The sequence below is a fragment of the Cryptomeria japonica genome, chromosome 3 (genome assembly GCF_030272615.1).
Source record: "Cryptomeria japonica chromosome 3, Sugi_1.0, whole genome shotgun sequence".
Classification (NCBI taxonomy): domain Eukaryota; kingdom Viridiplantae; phylum Streptophyta; class Pinopsida; order Cupressales; family Cupressaceae; genus Cryptomeria; species Cryptomeria japonica.
The window spans coordinates 107,640,571-107,664,989 of NC_081407.1; positions in this window are offsets into that span (position 1 = coordinate 107,640,571).

The window sequence follows — 24,419 nt, forward strand, 5'->3', positions numbered from 1 at the left end:
TATCCTTGAGGAAAGTGAAAAGAGGGCAGCAGGTCCTAATGTTCTTTTGGTGAGTGAAAAATAGTTCTTGAAGACACTTGAGGAAGGTGAAGGTATAGGGTTTTCATTAGTAATGAAGCCTAAAGAGGAAGACAAGAAAGAGCAGCTGGATTTGCCAATAGAGGTTCAAGACCTATTGAAGAAGTTAAAAGGCATAGTGAGTGATGGACAACCAACCACCTTACCTCCAAAAAGAACCATAAGCCATCCAATAGACTTCATTCCTGAAGCATCCTTACCTAACAAGGTAGCTTTTAAAATGACTCCCCAACAAAATGTTGAGATTGCCAAGCAAATCCAAGAGCTCTTAGACCAAGGCCTAATTAGGAAAAGCATTAGCCCTTGTGTTGTCCCTACCATGTTATCCCCAAAGAAAGGTGGTACTTGGAGATTGTGTACTGATTCTAGAGCTATAAATAGGATCACCATCCGATATAGGTTTCCAATTCCTAGAATAGAAGACCTAATGGATTGTTTAGGGGAAGCCAAGTACTTTACCAAGATTGACATTAAAAGTGGATACCACCAAATTAGGATTAAGGAGGGTGATGAGTGGAAAAGTGCATTTAAGACTATAGAGGGTCTTTATGAATAGCTTGTAATGCCATTTGGCTTATCCAATACTCCAAGAACCTTCATGAGACTCATGAATGAGGTGATGAAGGACTTCATAGGTAAATTTGTGGTGGTATATCTAGATGATATTCTCATTTTCAGTAAGGATAGGGAAGATCATATTAATCATTTGCAAGATGTACTACAAAAATTGTATGATGAAAAGCTAACCATGAATTTGGACAAGTGTGAATTTTTTAAGAAGGAGTTGGTTTACCTTGGGTTTGTGTTGTCTCAAGGAAACATCAAGATGGATCCTAGCAAGGTTGAAGCCATAGTAAATTGGCCTACTCCTTAGTCGACAACAGAGGTGAGAAGCTTTCATGGACTAGCTCAGTACTACAGGAAGTTCATTAGGCAATTTAGTGCTATATGTGCACCAATGTTAGAAACCATTAGAGGTGGAATGAAGGAAAATTTTCAGTGGAATGAACAAGAAAATAGAGGATTTGAAACCTTGAAGGAGAAGATAGCTACTCAACCGGTGTTTGTATTGCCTAGTTTTGAGAAACTTTTCATAATGGAATGTGATGCAAGCAATGTTGTAGTAGGTGTTGTTATAAGCAAAGGAGAAAGACTAGTACCTTTCCATAGTGAGAAGCTAAGTGATGCAAAGAGGAAATACTCCTCTTATGACTTGGAATTATATGCTTTAGTGTAGGCTTTGAGGAAGTGGAGGCACTATCTCCTTCCTAAGAAATTTGTAGTCTATATGGACAATCAAGCATTGAGCTTTCTAAACTCACAAGACAAACTCAGTCATAAACACATGAAATGGGTGGATTACATGCAAGCCTACACATTCACAATCAAGCACAAGAAATGATAGTTAAACTGGGTTGTTGATGCATTAAGCAAGAGACTTTTGACAATCCAAGAAATCCAATTGAGGAGCACATGTGTTGACAGTTTTAGAGACCTATACTCAGAGGATGAAAACTTCTCAAATGCCTACAAGGTGTGTAAGGAGTATCAAAATCACTTCCATAGTGAGTATTCTGAATTTACTTTACAAGATGGACTATTGTTTAGAGGTGGGCAGCTTTGTGTGCCTAGAGGCTCAATGAGAGAAAATCTCATACAAGAAAACCATAATGGCAGCCTTAGTGGTCATTTTGGAGTCAATAAGACTCAAGAGTTGGTTCAGAGGTATTACTATTGGCCAAGGATGAATCAAGATGTGAAAAATTATGTGGAGACTTGTATAGTTTGCCAAAAGGCCAAGGGTACTTCTTCAAATGCCGGTTTATACCAACCTCTTCCCATACCAAATAGACCTTGGGAGTGCATTAGTATGGACTTTGTAGTAGGTTTACCAAGGACAAAGAAGGGATTTGAAAACATTTATGTCATTGTGGACAGATTTAGTAAGATGGCCCACTTTGTGCCTTGCAAGACTACTCATGATGCATGCCAAATTGCTCATTGTAAAGATACATGGTTTACCCATGAGCATTGTTTCAGATAGAGACTCAAATTTCATGAGTCATTTTTGGAAGACACTTTGGCAAAAGCTTGGCACCAACCTATCTTTTGGACCAGCCTACCATCCTCAAACAGATGGGTAGACTAAAGTGGTGAATAGAAGCTTAGGGAACTTATTGAGGTGCCTTACCAAAGAGTATGGTCAGACATGGGATCAAGTGCTTTCACAAGATGAATATGCATACAATGACATAATAAATAGGACCACCGACAAGAGCCCTTTTGAAGTGGTCTACGGTGTTCACCAAAGGGGTATTTTGGACTTAAGAGACTTAGGTAGTGCAGTAGCAAGAAGTGGATATGTAGAAGACTTTTCTCAGTCAATGAAGGAGGTACATGAATCAGTCAAGCAAGCATTGATGGAGAACACAAGCAAAATCAAGAAAAAAGTTGATGAAAAAAGGAAGAACCTCCAATTTCAAGTGGGAGATCTTGTCTTGGTACACCTAAAAAAAGAAAGGCTATAGAAAGGAGTGCCTAACAAGTTGCAAATGAGAAGGTTGGGTCCATGTGCCATTTTAGCCAAGTATGGAGAAAATGCATACAAGGTGGAGCTACCTAGTGACATAGGATTGTCACGGGTTTTCAATATAACAAACTTAGTTGCCTAGAAAGGACCAATTCAAGGTTCAGATTGTAGTCACTCAGAGGTATCAGATGATGTGAATAACCTTCAACTACCAACCAAACCAAATCCAAAGGTTGAGAAGGTGTTGAGTTCAAGGATCACCAAGAAGACAAGGTATCAAATCTATTGGGAGCACCTAATCAAATGGCAGGGTATGGATGATGCTGAAGCTACATGGGTGCTTGAGACAGAGTTTAAGAAACTAGGAATTGATCAGAATCTGATTCCCAAGGAGGTGAATTAGTTTTCTTTTGTTTGGGAGAATGGTGCAGGAGCGCCTAAGACTTAGGCTTTTAGGTTTTTCTCAATTTTGGATTGTACTAACCTTAGACAAGTCAGTTATTGAATAAGGACTCTAGGAGGGTCCAAGAGTGAGTGTGATGAGTAAAATGTAGGCCTAGATTGAGTTAGTTCTTCTTAGGTTTGCATTTTGTGCATAAGTAGTGGTTTGAGTAGGAAATTGACCTTCTTGATGGCCAAAAGTGGCAAGACTTGGTATAAGAATTAGGGAGGGATAAAATAGTCTTCAGAATGATTTAAAAGTCATGAGTAATGACTTAGAATAGGTTTCATGGATTAGAAAAGCAAAAAGTGCAAAAGTGCAAAGTTGCAAAAACAATTTTTGTCCTAAATTGCTTAGCGATGGAGTTAGGGATATCCCAAAGCCCTAGAATGCCTCCACACATGGGGAATAATATAAAAACCTTCTCTTGCATGGTTACCAAGGTTGGAGTTCTATTTTTGCAAGATCAACAATCTAAAACTACTCATTTTCAAACTGTTTGACATCATTTTGGCTTATTTTGCTCATATTGTGAATAAAAATGGATTGAATCCATTGATCCAATAATGGATTGAGTTTATTTGGTGTGTTTAAGAGTTATTAGTTTCATTTCAATCTTTGAAGTTAGGTTGTATTAGTGTTTTCATTGCTTTGTTTGCAAACAACCAGTTTTGGCTTGTAAATAACACTTTTGTGTAAAATGGTTGCCCCATGAATTCCCTTCATGCTACCATCACGGCCTATTGGGAAATGGAAGGAAACCACTTGTGCAATGTACATATGTAGGGACAAGTTCTGAAGATGAAGTTTGATATGACTGTCACCTTGTTCTAGGCGAGTCCAAGAGCAACCCAGCTAGAGGAGAAAGGGTGAATTTGGAGTGTAAAGTGAAGGGATGAATGCAAAAACACAATCTAACCTTTTGGAGGGGTCCATGAAGTTCATAAATATTTTAAAATGCAAGGGGAAGCCTTGACAAGACCATTTGATGCTCATTTTCCAAACATGACCAGTCATTATCGGTTAGAAGGCCTAGAAACCCTTCAAAACCCTCATTTTTGGGTTAGGGCATTATACAGTGGGTTCAGAACTCAAAAAAACCTAAATAACTTGGGGTTAGGTGTATCATTTAAGAATATAAAACCTTATTTTAGGATCTTTTGGACCGTTTTCCTCTAAGCCCTAGAAAACCGGATTTTGGAGGCCTAATAGGGCTCATTTCCTTGTAGCCCTTTTCTAGGAAAATTGGTGAAATTAGTAAGAAAGCTAATGGATGAAAACCTCAAATGGACCCAAAAGGTATTAAAATAATGTTAGAAGCCACCTCCACACCTCTTTATCAACTCACAATAGTAGGAGGTCAAATTGATAAGTTGAAGCCAAGACAACCATTATGAGCACATGGGAAACATTGTGAACTGGTAGGGTTCCTAGTTAAAAACTTAAAGAAAACACCTTGAGATTGACAAGAAGAAAGCCCTAGAAGAGATTGAGAAGGACTTGGAGGTCTTATAGCATAGCTAGACCTTGAGAGTTGGTGGAATTGAGCAACACTAGCTAGGTGAAATGTGAGCAAGCTAGGAGAACCCCATCACCAAATTAATTGATTTAGAATGAATTAATTTACTAAAATAGAAGAAAAGGATGACATGAATAGAATAAAATAAATGAATTATTTAATTTAACAGAAGAAGGGGCTAAAAGGGACTTTTATTAACTAAAAGATTAATTAATTAGTAAGCTAGGGACATGGCGTTATTAATTAAATTAATTTTAGCTAAAGGGAAAGAGATGCCATATTTCATTAAATAATATGAATTATTTAATTAACATAAGTGACCAAGGGATTTCAATTTGATTAAATTAATTAGTCAAATTTAAGTGTCTACATTTTGTCCCTCTTCACGGTTGCACTAGAATAGCATCGGTGTGAAGAAAATAAGACATTTGTGACTCATACAAAAGGGAGGCAAGATAGCCCCAAATGAGGCTAACGATGGATGAAGGATGAGGCATGGGGTGCCCCCTTGAGGGGGTGCATGGGAAATGGGGCCCGGGTGATGTCTCAAAAGAAACATTGCCCCAATGGACAGGAGGGAAGAGAACAAGAAACAAGACTAGGAGGCAAAAATGACACCTGAAAAGGAGGCCCTCGAAAGAAGATATGCTAAAACAGGTCTGGGAGTGCCAAAATAAGTAGTTTGGGCACATTATACTGCCAAAAATAGCAAGATTAGGGCTCATTTGTTCACTATTCTATTGTGAGTTGTGAGTTTTGGGGAGAGGATTCCTTTCTTTTAGTGCATTTGAGAGCTTATAGTGCTCACAGATGAGATGGTTGAGCAAGTGCGACTGAGGCACCAGATGGATGTGGTGAGGAGTGTCAAGCGAAATTGGGCTCTAGACCGCAAGGTAGGCATTGAGAATCAACCCTTTCCTTTCATTTTGCTTCATGCTTTTTATCATTTATGGGGGGATAAAATGCATTCCCATCAGATCGTGTTCGACAGGTTTGCACTCAGGTCCCACGAGAGTGCATTCCTTCTATCATGGGATCATAGAGGCAGGGTGGGACAAGAGCCAAACACGAGTTCGCATTCCTGCAGGAGTAGGTTTGCATTCTCAAGGGGGAAAGGATAGGAGGATCAAGGGGATGGGACCATGATCTCGTAATCTTGGGATCACAAAAAGGACTAGTGGGAACGCATTCCCATGAAACAAGGTCCAGTGGATTTGCAAACCCACATGATTAGGAAAGGGAACAAAATGCTCTGATAGGTCTGTGAATGTGGTGATAGTGCCAAATGGTAACTTGGAGAATCATTCAAGAGAGGTTCCACTAAGACTCTTAGGGAATAATCACATAAGGTAGTTATCACACCATGACACCTCTTAGCAGGCCATGAAGAATTCTTTCACATGGTGGCTAGGGTCACCTTTCCCTTGTATTTATCAAATCTAGGCATCTCAAAGTGCTTAGGAAATGAAATTGCCATTATGGATTTGTCGAACAGATAAGGATAGATCTCATCAAATTTGAAGACCCATTCTAAGCTATTCTCTTGTAATGTTTTAAGGGTTGCCTTCATTTCTTCCCATTCAGTGTTGATTAGGAAAGGGTCAAGAGATAGAGTAGTTGATTGATATTGCAGTATTTGGTATGACACTTTCTATGAATGAAGATAAGTCTGTTGTTGCAGTGGATTTTGATATCTTGTGATATTTTGATAAATAGGGATTTGTTGTTGGCCCATCAATTGTTGTTGATACTGAGGTGGCTGCGAGTATGTCGCAATATTCTATTGTGGTGCGATATGATGTTGATATTGCACATTAGGGAATTTTTTTATTTGAGGAGTACCACCTTGGAAATACTTTCCCCCAATATAATTAGGATGTATGTTAGATTGAGCATTGTGCGATGGGGGATTTTGACTAGCGCCACCTGGTAACTGATGAACATTCATTATGATGCAGGATGAAGGGAGTGCTTGCAAGTAAATGAATCATAGTTGCAAGGCAGTAGGTTGAGAAGTCACTTGTGGTTGATATTGTAGAGCACTGAAAAACTTGTAGCATGAACTGTACAAGCGGGGGTATAGATGATGATGGCATTATGTAACTCATGCCCCCAGTCATAGTCTCCATGATAGACAACAACAGATAACCTGGAATTCATGCAGTCCAAGTTGATAATTGAGTAGAAGATACATTTACAAATTGAGTGACTAGATTGGTGGAAGGCATGACTTGCATCATATTGGACATCATGGGCATTTGAGCCATCAAAGGGAGCGATGTGGTAAATTGTGTAGATGGCACATTTACTGGCATATTGTAAACACCTCCTCCTAAAAAATGGGGGTCTTGATGACTTGGCATAGATTGGTCGATAATTCCATGTAAGGTATCCATAGGTGGTCGTATGATTAATGCAAGAAGGTCATTATGCGGTAGTGTTACCATTGACAATTGGGTGTTGTTGGATAAAAAATGATGACAAGGGTTGTTGTAAGGACACCTATTGTTGAGGAGGTTCTTGTGGACTCCCAGTCACAAGTACATCAAGTGATGTGATAATCATGCCTCAGGCAACCATGTTAGTGAAGATGAGACTTTTACGACTCTATGAATTCTTCTACCATTTGGCCATTATTCGGATTTGAAAGGAATTGATCAACCAGATTGATTTGGGAGTCTATCTCATCAGGTTGGTTGACCATAGTGTCATCAAGGATAATAGGATTGAGTGGATCGTATGTGATAGGAAATTCACTGACTCAATAGGACTTACACCTGAATTGGGATTTTGTAGTGGGTCTAAAAATCCTAATCCTAATTGAGAAGGTTATTGCTCTATAGCTTGTTTGGATAAAGATCGAGTGGTGACAGGAATGAACTATGGAATGAGATGACGAGATGATGAGAATGCAATTGTAACGTCAAGGATTAGGTTGATTGTTTGATGAAATCTAGTTGATGAGAGGAATGAAATGAAGATGAACGCTATGATTGGAGGAGAGATGAAATGATTGAAAGGTTGATATCTTGATTGCAACTCGGATGATGTATGAGTAAAGCAATATGACACTGAAGTTACTTAAGAGGATGCACTAAAGCAATGAATTAAGTCAATATGAATCAGGCCTCTATCTTGATGTGTCAAGACCATAGTGAATGGGGAGATGAAACTCTAGACACAATATAGCCAAAGAGTTACCAATTTTATATAAAAAGATGCAGACTATTTTACAATTTGGGATGACGGAGATAAAAAGGATCGAGTTGATTTAGAATGATGAATCAAATGCGAGAAAGGAATGATAAGACTAGATGACCACTGAGGTGGGGCGAATGATGGACTGATGAGGAGATCTAGCTAGAAACAAGAGGGATTGGTTTCAAATAAACAGGTTGTCCTTGACTCTATAGAGATTATGCAAACGGTGGTGATAACTAAGTGACATAAAATGAGAGATGTCAAGGGTATCAATAATGTTGTCACAAAGAGGGGACAATAATGACCAGGATGGAAACTAGCTGCAACTGGGTGATGAACTAACAAACCAACAAAGTTTGAGTGACGAAAAATAGAAACAAACCTGATGGACTAGAACTCAAACCCAACAAAGACCAAATTTGGTAGTGTGACGAGGCAAAAAGAGAAAACCTGCTAAAGGAGAGGGAAAACCCACTATAGTAAGGTGCAAACCTTCTAGAACTAGGTGTGAACTTGCTAGAGTATGAAAGACTGGGATGACTAGTGAAATTGACAGCGAACCCGCTGGACTAGGGTGCAAATCCATTTGAACTGATAGCAAACCCACTATAGTATCAAAGACTTCAAAAGAACTAGCAAAACTGATAGTGAACTCACTAGAGTAAAGAGCATACTCGCGAGTGTTCAAAGAAAATCTGCAAGAGTTAGAGTGTAAGTGACTACACTAAGTATGTCAATCTATCTCAAAAATAGAGGCATTCCTATCATAGTAGATAACAAACCTCCTAGAGGACAACAAGGAACCAAGACTAAGCGAAATGTGACATGTTTGATGACTTAGATTGATTTTGACAAAAATATTTCATGTGACACAAACACGACATGCACATGAATATGATAAAAGAATGAACAATCATGTACATCCTAGGTTGGTCAAATGACAACACTTGTTGTATCCCCTTTCCCAGAATACCACATTGAGTTGGATAGATAGAATCTTGGCAGCACTAGCTCCACTCTATGACACACTTCTCGAGTATGCCAAGCTTTGAATTTCTAAGGGCTCAAAGATCCCAATAAATCTACTATCTTAAGTTGAAGGGTACATGAGGGGTTTCTTCGACATGTGCGTATCACAACACTTGAGTCAACAAGTAGAAGGTTATTGGCAACTAAAATTTGTAGTGGGAGAACTTCAACAGAATCCAGTGTCTACCCATGCGTCAGCAGTTCATTTAAGAACCCATTCCTAGTCCTCAAAAGTATTTTTGTATGCATCTCACACTAGTGTACATATTGAGGGCAAACTGTCAGTGTAGATATGTTGCTATTTACTAAGTTGTCATTATTTTTATGTCCAAAGTCATCCTATATACACTAGTCGGTTCATACTACCGAGAAGTCTAGTTAGTAAATACCAAGGTTATCGATATCAGTTATAGAAGAGAGACAAGTAACTGAGATGATATACACTGAGCTATGAACTGAGACGAATACAAAATGTCTACCAAGTAAAGTTAATATGTCTACCAAGCAGCAAAGAAGGTATACCGAGTTAATCTGAACTGAGTGGAAACGTGTTACCAGATTCAATGAACCTGGACACACATGTGAAACGTGTTACAAGATTCGAGAAGATGAAATCGTTATTGTATATGGTGAAAATGGAAACAACAATGTTGAAAGACTAAATAGATTAAACCACAAAACCCTAGCCTAGCAACAACAAGGATCCACCATAACATATGAAGATTACCTAAGACAATGCAAATCAAATGAAATCACAAAGATTATACCATCACATGTCCAATAGGGTTTGAATCTCGATTTTTCCTATCTCCATTGATGTTGCTTGATATATTTGCTCTCAGATTTTATGTGCACAGGAGCTGAACAAAGAACGGAATGTGGTTGCAAGTAGGATCGCATATGAAAGTGCAAAGGCGTAGTGTCATCAATTGATCAAGTAGTTAGTTAGGGTTTGATAATGAAGGAAGAGTCTCCTTATATAGAAGACACTATATGAAATGGAGGGATAAGATTGAAAGGTGTGAAAGAGGTCGGCTATGATTAGAGGGTAGGTAGAGGAAATAATAAAATAATGAAAGGGGTAGGTAGTGTGTGAATTGAGAGATGAATGACATGTGTCATATGTGGAAAAGGCTAATGAATTAATTAAATAAATAAAGATTTATTTAATTAATAGAGGAAGTGGGATCAAATGAAATAAATAAGATATTTATTTTATTTAGGAAAAGGATAATTTAAATAAATAAATGTATTTATTTAAATGAGAAATAAGGCTAGAAGAGGATAAATGAATTAATTAAATAGATAAAGATTTATTCAATTAATAGAAGAATTAGGCTAAAGTAATTAAATAAATAAAATATTTATTTAATTAGACATGACAATTTTAGGTGTCTACATTTTGCCCCTCTTTGAGACAATGCGGCTTGTCGCGTTGTTTCAAAGAAGATAATATGAACTGATACAATGTTGCCCCAAGATGGGAATGATATGCCCCCTCGAGAGATTGGATGAAAATGTCTGAAAATATCATAGACAATCTCTCGATAAGAAAGGAAGGCTAGAATGGATTGACCGAATAGGATAGAGTGATAGAGTCACGGGATAAAGAAGACTGACTCGGGAAACGAGGGCTAGGGCTAGGGCTAGGGTAGTCTATAAAATAGACCACAAGGGGAATACATCTTCATTGTCATCCACACATCCAAGAGTTCAAAGTGCAGAGCGAGAATAGAGCAACAACAATAAGAAGCGATGGCATTGGTGCATAGATTTGATCGCGTTCGCCGATTTCAAAGGCCAGCAGAGGCAAGAGACCTGGTAAGTACCACAAAACCTCCTTGTACTTTGTTGCATTAATTGTTGTCATTAATGCATGTCAAGTAGAGAAATAAATGCGCTTTAGGAAAATGTCAAAAATGTGTCAAAAATGTGTAGGTGTGTCTGTGCTGGTGCTAGGCGTGTCTATGCTTGCTAGGCACGTCTGCATTGGTGCCAGGCGCATCTGTGTTATTAAAAGCGTCTTTGCAGAATGTGGTCGCGTATGTGTCATGCAGGCGCGTCTGTGAAATTCAAGCACGTCTATGGAAGGTAGGCACGTCTATGCAAAGCATAGGCATGTCTATGTTTTTCAGGCGCGTCTGTGCAGAGCATAGGCATGTCTATGTTTTTCAGGCGCATCTGTGCAGAGCAAGCATGTCTATGCAGTCTATAAGCATGTTTATGTCATGAAAGCGCGTTTTTGTCCCAAAAAAAAATGTGAATTTGTGTCTTCTAGGTCAAATCGGTAGTTCTGTGATGAACATATGCTGTCGATTGGATAAGCTGCTGAGATGATACACTCAAGCAGGTCCTCTAGGGAAGACTAGGATAGGTCGAGGCACTTTGTGATGAACAGGGAGTACAAATATGAGCAGCACTTTGTGATGAACAGTGAGTGCAAATGTGAGCAGCACTTTGTGATGAACAAGGAGTGCTAAAATGTAGTACTTTGTGATGAACAGGGAGTACCACTAGGATAAAAAGAAACACTTTGTGATGAACAGTGAGTGTCACTAGGATAGAGTATCATATGTATGTAGATAAAAAGTAGCATTTTGTGATGAATAGTGAATGCCACTATGACTGATATGATTGATTTGATTGACTGCAGGAGTATCTGCCTATGCTAGAGTCACGAGAGAGATTTCCATCGACTCAGAGGTTGTGACCTGAGTTGACCGTTCGAGGACCAAGCTATGATTGAGGCTATGGGATTGAGACATATTTTGTATGTGTTTGAGTTTCGGGCAAACATGGGGTTGCTGACTGCACTGGCTGAGAGATGGCACTCAGAGACTTGCACGTTCCACTTACCGATGGGGGAGATGACAATCACCCTGGAGGATGTATACAGGATTCTACGGATACTGATTGATGGGGAGCTGAATCCTTATGATCGAGAGGGAGATAGGGATGCCCTGAGACGAGTGTTCCAGGATCCGGGATTGGAGATGAGAGCAGGACACATGGCATGGGACACCATGACGGGGACAGGTTTGGCACTACCGACAGTGGTAGGAGTGATCAGTGGGTTCTTGTGTCCAGATAGGGAGACACGAGGGTTGGCTATGGGCTAGGGGAGCACATTGGAGACACTAGTGACACAACACACCAGATATGCCTGGGGACCGTGTGTGCTGGCACACTTATACTATGAGCTTCATCAGGTTGTGTACCACGGATCAGTGGGATTATGTTGCAGAGTCACATTGTTACAAGTGTGGGCCTATGAGAATCTACCGGTGACATGACCTATACACTTCAGGGGCAGAGGTCACAGACGTAGTTTCGTGCATTTGTATGATATGATTACCTCGCAGCCTCGGATTGGCAGGTTGGAGTACTGGTGGCGGGCTATAGATGAGATAGATATGGTTATATGGAGGTCGTACCTGGGATGCGAGTAGTTGGAGGATGATGTAGTAGAGCTACCCTACACCTTCCGGAGCAAGTATCTGATTGGGGGGACGCCCTATGTACTGGAGAGGCAGCTGGTTGATAGGGTGGGCAGGTAGTTTGGCAAGATCTAGCGAATGCCACGGGGTTCAGGCATGTACGTGCAGATGGTCAGGGATCAGGAACACTTTGGGCCGTTGCTATCATATGATCAGGCTATTGCACAGCTAGTGGAGATGATGCCCTTACCCTGGGATATGTGGCTAGAGATTGAGGATCCTGACATGGATGCAGAGTACATAGCACATTGGGCCAATCATCCCTTCCCATGCCTGACAGATCCAGGAGAGCTGCTAGACGGAGATGGTGGTGGGGATGGTGATGATGATGGAGATGATGGGGGTAGAGGCTGATGGAGGAGGCAGGGTGCAGTTGGAGAGAGGAGGGTGGCACCGTGGAGGGAGGGTGGAGAGGATAGACAGGCTTGGATTATGAGGGGTCGTGGTGGATTGCCGCTACAGGTGCTAGCAGCACAGGGTCCCAGACAGGCGTAGAGACAGGGACAGAGGTAGGTACAGGTACAACCACCGATACAAGCACAGATACAAGGACAAGAACCCATACAGGGGGAGCCACAGGGGGCTGAGGTGGAGGAGGATGAGCTGATTGAGCTGAGAGAGATCTGCCAGGGATAGGCAGATGAGATTTAGGACTTGGAGAGGGAGAGGGATAGACTTAGGAGGCGGCTCAGAGATACTGAGCGAGAGCGAGACCAGGCTATACAGCGCTACACTGAGGCAGGCGACAGAGGATACAAGGGCTGGATATGCCTATGTTCTACGGGTAGGGGAGGAGATAGGTTACTGGCGTGACCTATACTACGGGGCAGTGCCACCAGAGCAGTGGGCGAGGAGCTTCCGCAGACCATCACAGACAACGACGACTATGGGAGGGAGCCAGAGGCGACAGGCATCCAGCGGTGGGGTTATGGGTCCTCCACCACCACCAGATAGAGGGGACAGGAGGGACGATCCTGGGGCGGGTCCTTCTAGGGCTCAGATTCTGTCGAGGCCAGGTGGCTTCGAGGGAGGGAGTTCATCATAGCCGTAGAGGGCTCCCTATGTATCAGTATTGTACCATGTTGTATGATGATGTAGACACCTTCGAGTGATTGTAGCCATATGATTTTGACATCATTGTATCATGACACTTTATATATATATATGAGATGATTCATTTTTGCAGCAGCTATATGCATGTGCACCTATGTGATGAGATGTTTAATGATGTATGTTTTATGTCATGCTTATGATATGGATGCAAATATGTACATGATGGAATGCAATATTTTTTGTTCTTTTATGTTTTATATGTTATGCAAATGCAAATGTGAATGTATGAAATGCAAATGAATATGATAATGCAAATGATTATTTACATGATGAGAATGTAAAATGTGCTAATATGTGTTGTGTGCGGGATGTGACGCAATTGTGATATCTATATGTATGTATGAAATGCTTAAATGTGGTAATGCAGGTGCAAAACTACATGAAATGCAAATGTTTTTGGTGTGTCATTATACTCAGTCATGTGATAATGGGCTACACGGACTCAAGAAGGACGATGGAAGTCAATCAAGAAAGGGGATGGAAGATAGAAGATATGAAAGTGAAAAGAGCTTCTTGTGCTTTATCATCATTGAGCTTTATTATGGCAAAATAGGTTATGACAATCAAGGTATATGTTTGACCCAGAAAGTCATTGTACCTATTTGCATGGAGATAAGACAGTCTCAAACAAGGAATGCCCCAATTCACACTTGAATCTCAATGTCCTCATATCCTTGGAAAAGTCATAGCATTACTAAGAGTCAATCCACAGACAACAAAAGAAAAATAGGTGACGATACCCCATCCTTGCCTTTCTAGTCAAAGACATCCTGGAGATAGAATCTCTAGTCAGAGACATACTGGAAAAGCTAAAAGACATGTCACCAAAAAGATAAAAATCAAAAGAAAACCAAGACTCGACACCAACATCCACTGTAGTCCTCAAGTTTAGTGTCTCTTGTCACTTGTATAAGTCTTTTTTGATTGTGGTCACAATGTTTACTTTCACAAAAGGATAGATAGCACCGAACCATAATGTTGTCTGAGTCTGTTGAATGATTTGATTTGTTGAAGCCCATTGTTACTGCTATGTCTTATCTGAAACTGATCGAATCCATGAAATTGATACTTTATTGTGGAGAAAGTGAAACTTTATTGTGGATCAGCGATGCAGATGTTGCTTTATTGTGGATTGTGCGTAGATAGACTGAAGAAAAGTGGAAGAAATTGCACTCTTCGAAACATGTGATGCTCTCAGTTCCACACCCATTACTAGATGTAGGATTTGCCTTAGCCACAGATACGAGCTGATTTATTATGGATGGAAAGGGGTGAAAAGGAAGGATTATTATGAATGGCTAACCAATCTTGGGTAGATCAATAACAAGCCATGATGGGAATGGGTAAGTTTATTGTGGATGAATAGGCTGTGACTGTGTGCAAAGTGAAGGATGAAATGGAATCCTGAAGGAGGGAGGAGCAATGTCTCTACACATGGCGCTGGTGACCTAGTTTTCACCATGGTACTTGCCCAGGGTGCCACCAAAGTGGTTTTCACCATTGGACGAAAATGTTTTACTTTACTTTTTTTATTTTCAATTTTTTTTTGTGTCACAAGGCGCCTGTTTGCCAGGTTTTCACCAAGTAACGATTTTTTTGTTTTATGATTTTTTTTTATTTTTTTATTTTTTGATTTCTTTTGTATTTTTGAATTAGGATACTCTGAAGAGCTATGTGTAAAACCTGTGAAGGTGCATGCTATTTATAGGATCCTCCAAAGGTTCACCCTCTGTAGTTGAGAGCTGATATGCACCAGATCCATATGCTGTTGTAACGATGTAAGGACCAAGCTAGTTTGGTTCAAACTTGCCCTTCTTCTCTCTGTCTTGCTGATTTTTTGGGTTTTCTCTGAGAACCAAATCACCTACCTCAAATGTGCAAGGCTTGACTTTATGATTGTAGCTACGACTCATTTGTTGTTGATAAGCCTTGAGATGATTAAAAGCAGTTTGTCTTTTTTCATCCAATAGTTCAAGTTCTTGTAAGCGAGAGACCCTATAGTCTTCATCACTGATAATGTTTTGCAAAGAGACTCGTAAAGAGGGTAGCTTGACCTCAATAGGCAAGATGGCTTCAATGCCATAAACAAGTGAATAGGGTGTAGCTCTTGTAGGTGTGCGGACACTTGTGCGGTAGGCCCAAAGTGCAGGATTAAGTTGGATATGCCAATTACGGCCAACGTCGTTGACTGTCTTTTTTAAGATTTTAAGGATTGTTTTAGTAGACACCTCAGCTTTACCGTTACCTTGGGGGTAATATGGTGTGGAGAAATGATGGGAAATATGGAAGCGGTCACAGAGTTCACGAACATCCTAATTTTTGAAGGGATGCCCGTTATCGGTGATAATGGAAACAGGAATACCATATCGACAAATGATATAGTTGAGAATGAACATAGCAATCTGTTTTCTAGTGACTTGCATGAGAGGCACGACTTCAATCCATTTTGTGAAATACTCTATGGTAGTGATAATGAATTTATGACCGCTGGAGGATGGAGGGTGAATCTTGCCTATGAGATTGAGTCCCCACTGACAAAAGGACCAAGGAGTTGCAATTGGTTGAAGTTCTTGCGCTGGCGCATGGATGAGGTCTCCACGAAGTTGACATTGCTTACATTTCTTGACAAACTGATATGAGTCTTTTTCCATATTGGGCTAGTAATATCCAGTCCTGATGAGTTTCTTGGCTAAGGTGGGACTACTAGAATGTGGACCACATATCCCTTCATGTACTTCACATAACACAATCTGAGCTTTGTCGCTTTCTAAACATCTAAGAAGAGTGCCATCTAGACCTTGACGGTATAGGATATCAGCTAAAATGATGTACCGAGAAGATTGGAGAATGAAAGTGCGACGTTGGTTATTGGATAGATCAGGAGGTAGGGTATTGTCACGAAGGTATGTGAAAATGGAACCATATAACTGGGACTCAGGACCGACAACACATATCATCTCATTAGGAGTGATTTCATATGAGGGAACCAAAAGGTTATCCACCAAGAACTCATAGCAGGTCTCATTCGGAGGTAGATCGATTAGTGAAGAAATTGTAGCCATGGCATCTGCGGCTCGATTCTGCTCTCTTGGTATCTGCTCAAAGTCTATCTTTGTGAAATGTTGTTTCAGGTCATCCACCATTCTTTTGTAAGGCATTAATTTCTCATCCTTTGTTTGGTAATCATCAGTTGCTTGATGAATTACTAGTTGAGAGTCCCCAAAAACCTGAAGTTCCTGGATCTTCCACTGAACTGCAATCTGTAATCCAGTTGTTAATGCCTCATATTCCACTATGTTATTAGTGCAAGGAAATGATAATCGATATGATTTTGGTATAGAATCCCCTTGAGGAGTTATGAAGAGGATGCCAGAACCTGCCCCATGCTGTGTGTATGAGTCATCAAAGTATAGTTGCCATGGCTTTGCATGTGACACTGTTAAAATGGATTCGTCTGGAAATTCTAAAATTAGAGGAACATCATCTATCATGGGAGCATCTACTAATTGATCTATGATAGCTTGTCCTATTATTTCTTTTCTGTCCATATACTCGATGTTGAATTCACTCAAGATCATTACCCATTTGGCTAGTCACCCAGTAAGTGTTGCTTTATTGAGAAGGTATTTCAATGGATCGATCCTTGCAACCAACTTAGTCTTATGAGTTAGCATGTAATGTTGTAATTTCTATGAAGAAAAGACCACATCAAGACATGCATGCTCAATTGGTGTGTAGTTTAGCTCATATCCCACCAATGTGCGATTGATATAGTATATTGCCTTTTCATTTGCCCTCAGCAACTTGTTGTGCCAAGAGTGCTCCCAGTGCTATTGGAGTAGCTGATATGTATAGTAATAGAGGCTGATTTGGAACTGGTGGCATCAAAACTGGCGGATTCAAAAGATAATCTTTGAGTATCTGGAAAGCCTGTTGACAGTTATCATCCCATTTAAACTTGATGTTTTTATGTAGCAAGTGCTGAAAAAGATTACACTTATCTGCAAGTTGTGCTATGAATCTTCGTATGGACTAAAGTCTCCCTTGTAAAGACCGAAGTTGACTGATATTTCTTGGTGGTTGCATCTCTAGGATGGCCTTGACTTTTGCTAGATCGGCTTCGATTCCTCTTTTTGATACAATGAATCCTAGGAGCTTCCGGAGGTTACTCCAAAGACACATTTCTTGGGGTTTAATCTGACTTTGTATTTTTCCAACTGATCAAAGATGACTAAAAGTATGTCCAAATGTGTATTTCTATCTATTGATTTGCCCAAGAGGTCATCAACATAATCTTCCATAGTAACGTGCATGAGATCATGAAAGATGGTTGTCATGGCTCTTTGATATGTAGTGCCTGCATTTTGTCAGCATAATCTTCCACAGTAACAAAAAGTTCCCCAAGGAAAAGTGAATGATGTTTTGTGTTGATCCTTAGATGCGATCTTTATTTGATTATAACCAGAGAATCCATCCATCAATGATAACATTTCATGACCTGTTGTGAGATCTACAATCAAAGTTATGTTTGGTAATAGGAAGTCATCCTTAGGACAAGCTTTGTTGATGTCTTTGAAATCTGTACATATTCTGATGTTGCGATCTGGTTTACTGATAGGTACTAAGTTGGAGATCCATTCAGGATAATCAATTGGGCATATGAATCCGACATCCAATAATTTTTCAAGCTCCGCTTTAACCAACAATGTGACTTGTGGATGCATCTTTCTTAATTTCTGTTTCACTGGTTTTGCCTCCGGTTTAACTGTCAAATGATGCATTACCAAATCCGTATCTAATCCAGGCATATCAGCAAATAACCATGCAAAGTTGATTTGTCATTCTTTGAAGAAACTTATGAATTTTGACCTTTCTGACTCCGTCAAAGATTGAGCTAGGAATATGTTGTGTGGAACCTCTTATGTGCCAATGTTTGTTTTGATAGTCTCCTCTACCAACATGGATGACTTTTCTTCATATGATGCTGGGAGAATGTCTAGCCTTCCATCTTCGGGTGCCTCAAAGAGGTTTTCACCCTCAGATACGTCCTTTCTTTTTACTTTTTTGGGGTCAAACAGCGCCACAGTGTGGTTTTCGCCATAAGACCCTTGATTTCTTTTTATTTTTATATTTTTGCGACTAGAAGGCCCGACACCCTCACCAAAATATGTCATGCTATTGAGTTCTATGGTGTATCTTGCTTTATGGTCCCCAGGGGGAAGATCATCTCGTATGCCAAGATAGTCAATAAAAGCTTCATCATTTTGGAATGTGTCAAACTGTGCAGGTCCTTCATGATCCCAGTCAATAAGTTGGTGGTGGACAAGAGGAAGGCCTTTAAAGTCTTCGAAGTTAGCGGGGCTAAGAGTGAAGATGCAGTTATATTCAGGTATGTCAAGGTAATTATCGAGGTCATCGGTGGCACTCTCCTCATCAGTCTCGATCGTGAATGAATCCAAATTATCATCACTAGTAGCGCATTCTGGGATAGGTGTTCTCATCCTGTGTGATTTCAATCTAGGACCTAGAGACAAGGACTGTGCGGAATCCTCAGGGGTTGTTTCTTGACCAACTTTGAATTTTTCATAAAATTCTTCTTATGTGGGTTCATACGGCTCTCTGAATGTCTCAGTGAGCTCGTAGTCACTGGAGGATTTGTCTGAACCCCATTCCCATTCGTTGGAGTCTGTGGAATATCAATTCTCTTGTTGAATTTTGGCAGCTTTGTTTTGTAATGCTTCTTCTGTCCTTTGAGTGTGGACCTTGGAAGTCACGAAACCAAGTCCCTTCGAGTGTTCCTTTTTGAATATCAATTCAGGTTGTAAAGGTTCAATGATGCCTTCCTTTCTTAACCCAAGAGGACTTTTGCCATCATACCCAAATTTTTTTAGAATCTTGAATCCTTTGCCATATTTCTCACATGGTATACTGATGTGATCTTGTGTATCATCTTCAAGGTCTTTGTAAAGCATTTTGTATAAGTCTTCCTCTTCCAGTTCACCCCATTTTTGAAAAATAGTAGGGTCCCATTTGAGTACAATGATAGATACCTTCTTGTTAGGATGTGGTCTTCCATATTCTTTTGGTGAACTCATGACTTGTTGTATGCACGTGGTCTGATTCAAAGTGTATTCACCCATACCCTTGTCCTGAAATTTGCCTTTAAGCTCACCTTATTTTGATGTCGAAGGTTTTAATGACTCAGGATCAATGTATGCAGAAGAAGGAACAGCTTCACGATTACTGGGAATGATGGTCTCAGTTTTTGATCTCAAGTTATTGCAGTATATGAATGGATTGGGATCACCATTAACTATTATTTCAACTCCATTGTGAGGAAACTTAATGCATTGATGATATGTAGATGGGACTTCCCTCATTTCATCAATCCAAGGACGTCCTAGCAATATGTTGTATGTGAGATCTAGGTCTAAGACTTGACAAACCACATCCTTTGTAATTGGCCCAACTCTGAGAAGTAAGGTGACTGTGCCCTTGGATGAACTCTCTTCATCATCATATGTTTTTATGGTGATTTTGTTTATAGAATTCACAGCCTTGTTAGAATATCCCAATTGCTTAATAGTGCTCAATGTACAAATGTTTAGACCTGCTCCTCCATCTATCATGACTCGTTTGATTTGATGTTTGTGTATGAAGGCTTCAATGTGTAAGGGTGCATTATGTGGCTAACTTACGGAGGTGTCATCAGCTTCTGTGAATGTGAGAGAGTGTGGAATGGAAAGGTATCCCACCATGGCTTGAAACTGGTCCACGTTTAGATCGATAGGAATGATAGTGTCTCTCAAGATTTTGTCAAGAATATCTTTATGTGCGGGGGATATGGGTAAGAGCTCAAGGATGGAGATGAGCGCGGGTGTCTTCCCTAGCTGTTCTACAAGGTCATACTCAGGTTTGGTTGATGAGGAAGCAGTGTTTTTAGCTGCAGCACCTTACAAAGTGAATTTACCTCGATGAGTTGTAACATGACATTCAGAGGTAGGTTTGGAAGAAGATCCAATGCCTTTTAGGACAATCTTGGGTCTCTGGGTAGAATTCTCAGGATTTTTGTCCTTGATGATAATGGTAGAGACATAATTATCTATTGAGATATGATTGATAGTTGAATTGTAGTTATAAGATGCTCTGGTATAGTTGGTTTGGTCATCTGTGGTTGCAGCTTTTCCCTTGTCATGTTTTGGGAATGGTTCCTTAAACATCTCATGTTCTTGATTGGATGAGTGTCCTTCAATCTCAATGTCACCTCTATCAATGAGATCTTGTATGATGGTCTTTAGTCGATGACAATTTCCTGTCTTATGACCATTGCTCTTATGGAATTCACAATACTCATCATCATTCCACTAATTTGGTTTGACCTTTGGCTCATATGGAGGAAAATCTGGAATTGTGATTACTTTGATTGCCACTAGCTTCTTGAAGACTGATTCAAGTGGCTCTCCCAATGGGGTATACTTCCTTCATGATCTAGAAGTTGTTTGAGTATTCACTTGATTGTTTGTAGAACTTGATCCCGAAAAAATGATTTTTGGTTGCACTATATTGGCATCAAAAACACCATCATTGACTGTGTTCTTGTTTTTGTTCCAAAATCTTGGCTTATCTTTTCCTTTAAAGTCATCTTTGTTTTCCTTGAATATCTTAATGACTCCTTGTTCAATTAGGACCTTTTCTATCGCTAAGCCCTTTTCAATGACGTCCTTGAAGGTGGATAAACAAGCTTTCCTTAGATCATAGCCAATGTCTTTGTTAACATTCTGGGTGAACATCTCCACCATTTGTTTTTGTGTGATTTCACAAGAGCATCTGCTAGCTAGATTCCTCCATCTTTGTAAAAATGATGAAAAAGACTCTCCATCTTTTTGCTTGGTGTTGCACAAAGTGGTGACTGATATGTCTGTCTCTATGTTGTAGGAGAAATGTTGAATAAATGCCTCTGCTAAGTCACCCCATGACTTAATTCCAGGTGGAAGTTGGGAGAACCATTCCATAGCTTGATCTCCTAAGCTTTGTGGGAATAATCTCATCAAATATGTCTCTTCTAAAGCTACCTCAATGCAAGCTATGAAAAAATGTCTTATGTGTGCCTTAGGATCTCCTTTGCCTTTGTACTTATCAAACTTAGGTGTCACAAAGTGTGTAGGAAATGGAGGCATTGGAATGCTCTTGTCAAATGGATAAGGACATATGTCTCTCATTGTGTATGTTGGCTTCGGTGTATTTATGTCCTCCATTTTCTTTTGTAAGTCCTTGATTTGTTGTTCCAAATTGCTTTTAGGTGGAGATCGACTCCTTGGACCATATCCCATGCTTGAGGCACCAATTGGAGGAGGAGCATGTTGTATATATGGATGATATTGATCATACACATGTTCATATGGAGGAGGTCTATAATGATGCTATGTATATGAACCACTTGGTATAGATTCATGTTGAGGAACAAAATATATGTTTTGTCCATGTATACCATACTCTACAGGAATGTCATGGTCTAATGTGTTGCCCCCAAATTTGACACGGGGTTTCCTTGTGTCCAAATTTTGAGCATGCCTTTGAATATCCAATTGCTTTGGTGGTTGATCCTTAGCATTGGTATGTGATTGAGCATATTTTTCTACATAAGACTTCCATAATGGTCTGCGAAGGTGAGTATCATATGTTTGACCATGTGTATGTGGGACCTCTGGTTTTTGAAACAAAGATGATGGTGATTCAGGCACCATATGTGGTCCTCTATTACCTCCACTATTAGGCCTCCTTTGATCCATGTTGAGGTGAGTTTGTTGCAAAGGTCTATGTTCCATTATTTGAGACATGTCAAAATCATGAGGGATCTTGGCTCCACTTTGTGGCATCATTTGTAAGAAGTATTGTCTATCCCTCCTCATTATTTCCTCAATCAATCAATTGAAACGAGGGTCCATAATGGATTCTTCCACATCTGCTGAATGTATGAAAAAGTTGTCCATATTGTCATTGTGTGTATCATTGTTGTTTATAGCGTCCATGTTCTCAACATTTGGAATGTTTCTATAGGCATCCATATCAGGTAATGTAGTATGATTAGAATTGAAAAAGATATCATTGTCATACTCATAGGAACTCATGTTTGCGGACTCTTGAGCCTCTTTAGTTTCTCTCCTAGATTTTTGGGAACGGGTTTCAACCATGAACTAGGTATTGACCAAGATGTGTGAGACTAGATGAAAATGGAAAGAGTATGGAAGACCAAGAGTTGGATGGAATGTAAATGAATCTGAGGTTTACTTGCAATGTCCAAAATGTAAGACCAAGTATGTATGTAGTAGAGTAGGTGTGACTTCCAAAGAGAGGATAGTTTCTCTTGATGAGGAAAGTTGACCTTGACTCTAAGTAAGACCAAATGAGACCCAAAGGTGATAGACCTTGATGAGGGACCACTTAGCAAAATGTTGTTGTATGTAGTGTGTTGACAAAGTATGATGAAGACAAGCAAGTGACCTTTTGACTCAAGTTTAGACAAATGTGAATGTAATGTAAGGTGTAAAGCAATGATGGACTATGTGAGACCCCAAAGACAGGTTGAATGCTAGATGAAAACCTGGAGAAATAACCTAGGAAGCTCAAGAATTCTAAAACTAACTGTGTTTGTTTGCTGGACTACAAATTTTTTTCAATTCTGAACACAAACGCGCCTGTATACTGCACAAACGCGATTTCCTGACACAGACGTGGTTCTGTTAAACACAGACGTGTTTCTGAGATTTTTGTAAATTGCAATGTTGATTCTGGAAACACAGACGTGTTTCTACCCTTCACAGACGCGGTTGTATGACACAGATGCTATTATGTCAGACACAGAAGGGTTTCTACAAAATTTGTGCAATTTTTCTAATCTGTGAAGTTGTTTTGTTGTGACCAAATCTGACTATTTGACTGTTTTTTGTGACAAGAGGACACAGTGTTGATGAGGACTCAATGTTTGCAAGTGTTTAGACTCAAAAATGACTCAAAGAAAAGTGTGTTCTTTGATGTAAAATTTGTTTTGCATACACTTGAAGACACAAAAGACACAATTTTTTTGCTGTTTGGTCTTGAATGTTTGATTGTTTACATTAAGTCAAGCACAATTCTTATGGCTGGCCAAGACAATAGTTGTTGATCCCACACGGGGTTTTTACCCCCAAGGCTATGCTATTCAGAGTGGATACTTAGATGCTTGACCTCACTGGCTCCACCCTCGGCACTCACTTCTCGGGTCAGCCAAGCATCAGTCCCCACGAAAACTCCTCGTGGCGAACTTTGTATCTCTACTAAAAACCGCATGTGTGTGGGCCGCTACCAGAGGTTCGACCACAGTGAGTCAGGCCTCTATCTTGATGTGTCAAGACCACAGTGAATGGGGAGATGAAACTCTAGACACAATATAGCCAAAGAGTTACCAATTTTATATAAAAAGATGCAGACTATTTTACAATTTGGGATAATCGAGATAAAAAGGATCGAGTTGATTTAGAATGATGAATCAAATGCAAGAAAGGAATGACAAGACTAGATGACCACTAAGGTGGGGTGAATGATGGACTGATGAGGAGATCTAGCTAGAAACAAGAGGGATTGGTTTCAAATAAACAGGATGTCCTTGACTCTATAGAGATTATGCAAACGGTGGTGATAACTAAGTGACATAAAATGAGAGATGTCAAGGGTATCAATAATGTTGTCACAAAGAGGGGAAAATAATGACCAGGATGGAAACTAGCTGCAACTGGGTGACGAACTAACAAACTGACAAAGTTTGAGTGACAAAAAATAGGAGCAAACTCGATGGACTAGAACTCAAACCCAACAAAGACCAAATTTGGTAGTGTGATGAGGCAAAAAGAGCAAACCTGCTAAAGGAGAGGGAAAACCCACTATAGTAAGGTGCAAACCTTCTAGAACTAGGTGTGAACATGCTAGAGTATGAAAGACTGGGATGACTGGTGAAATTGACGGCGAACCCGCTGG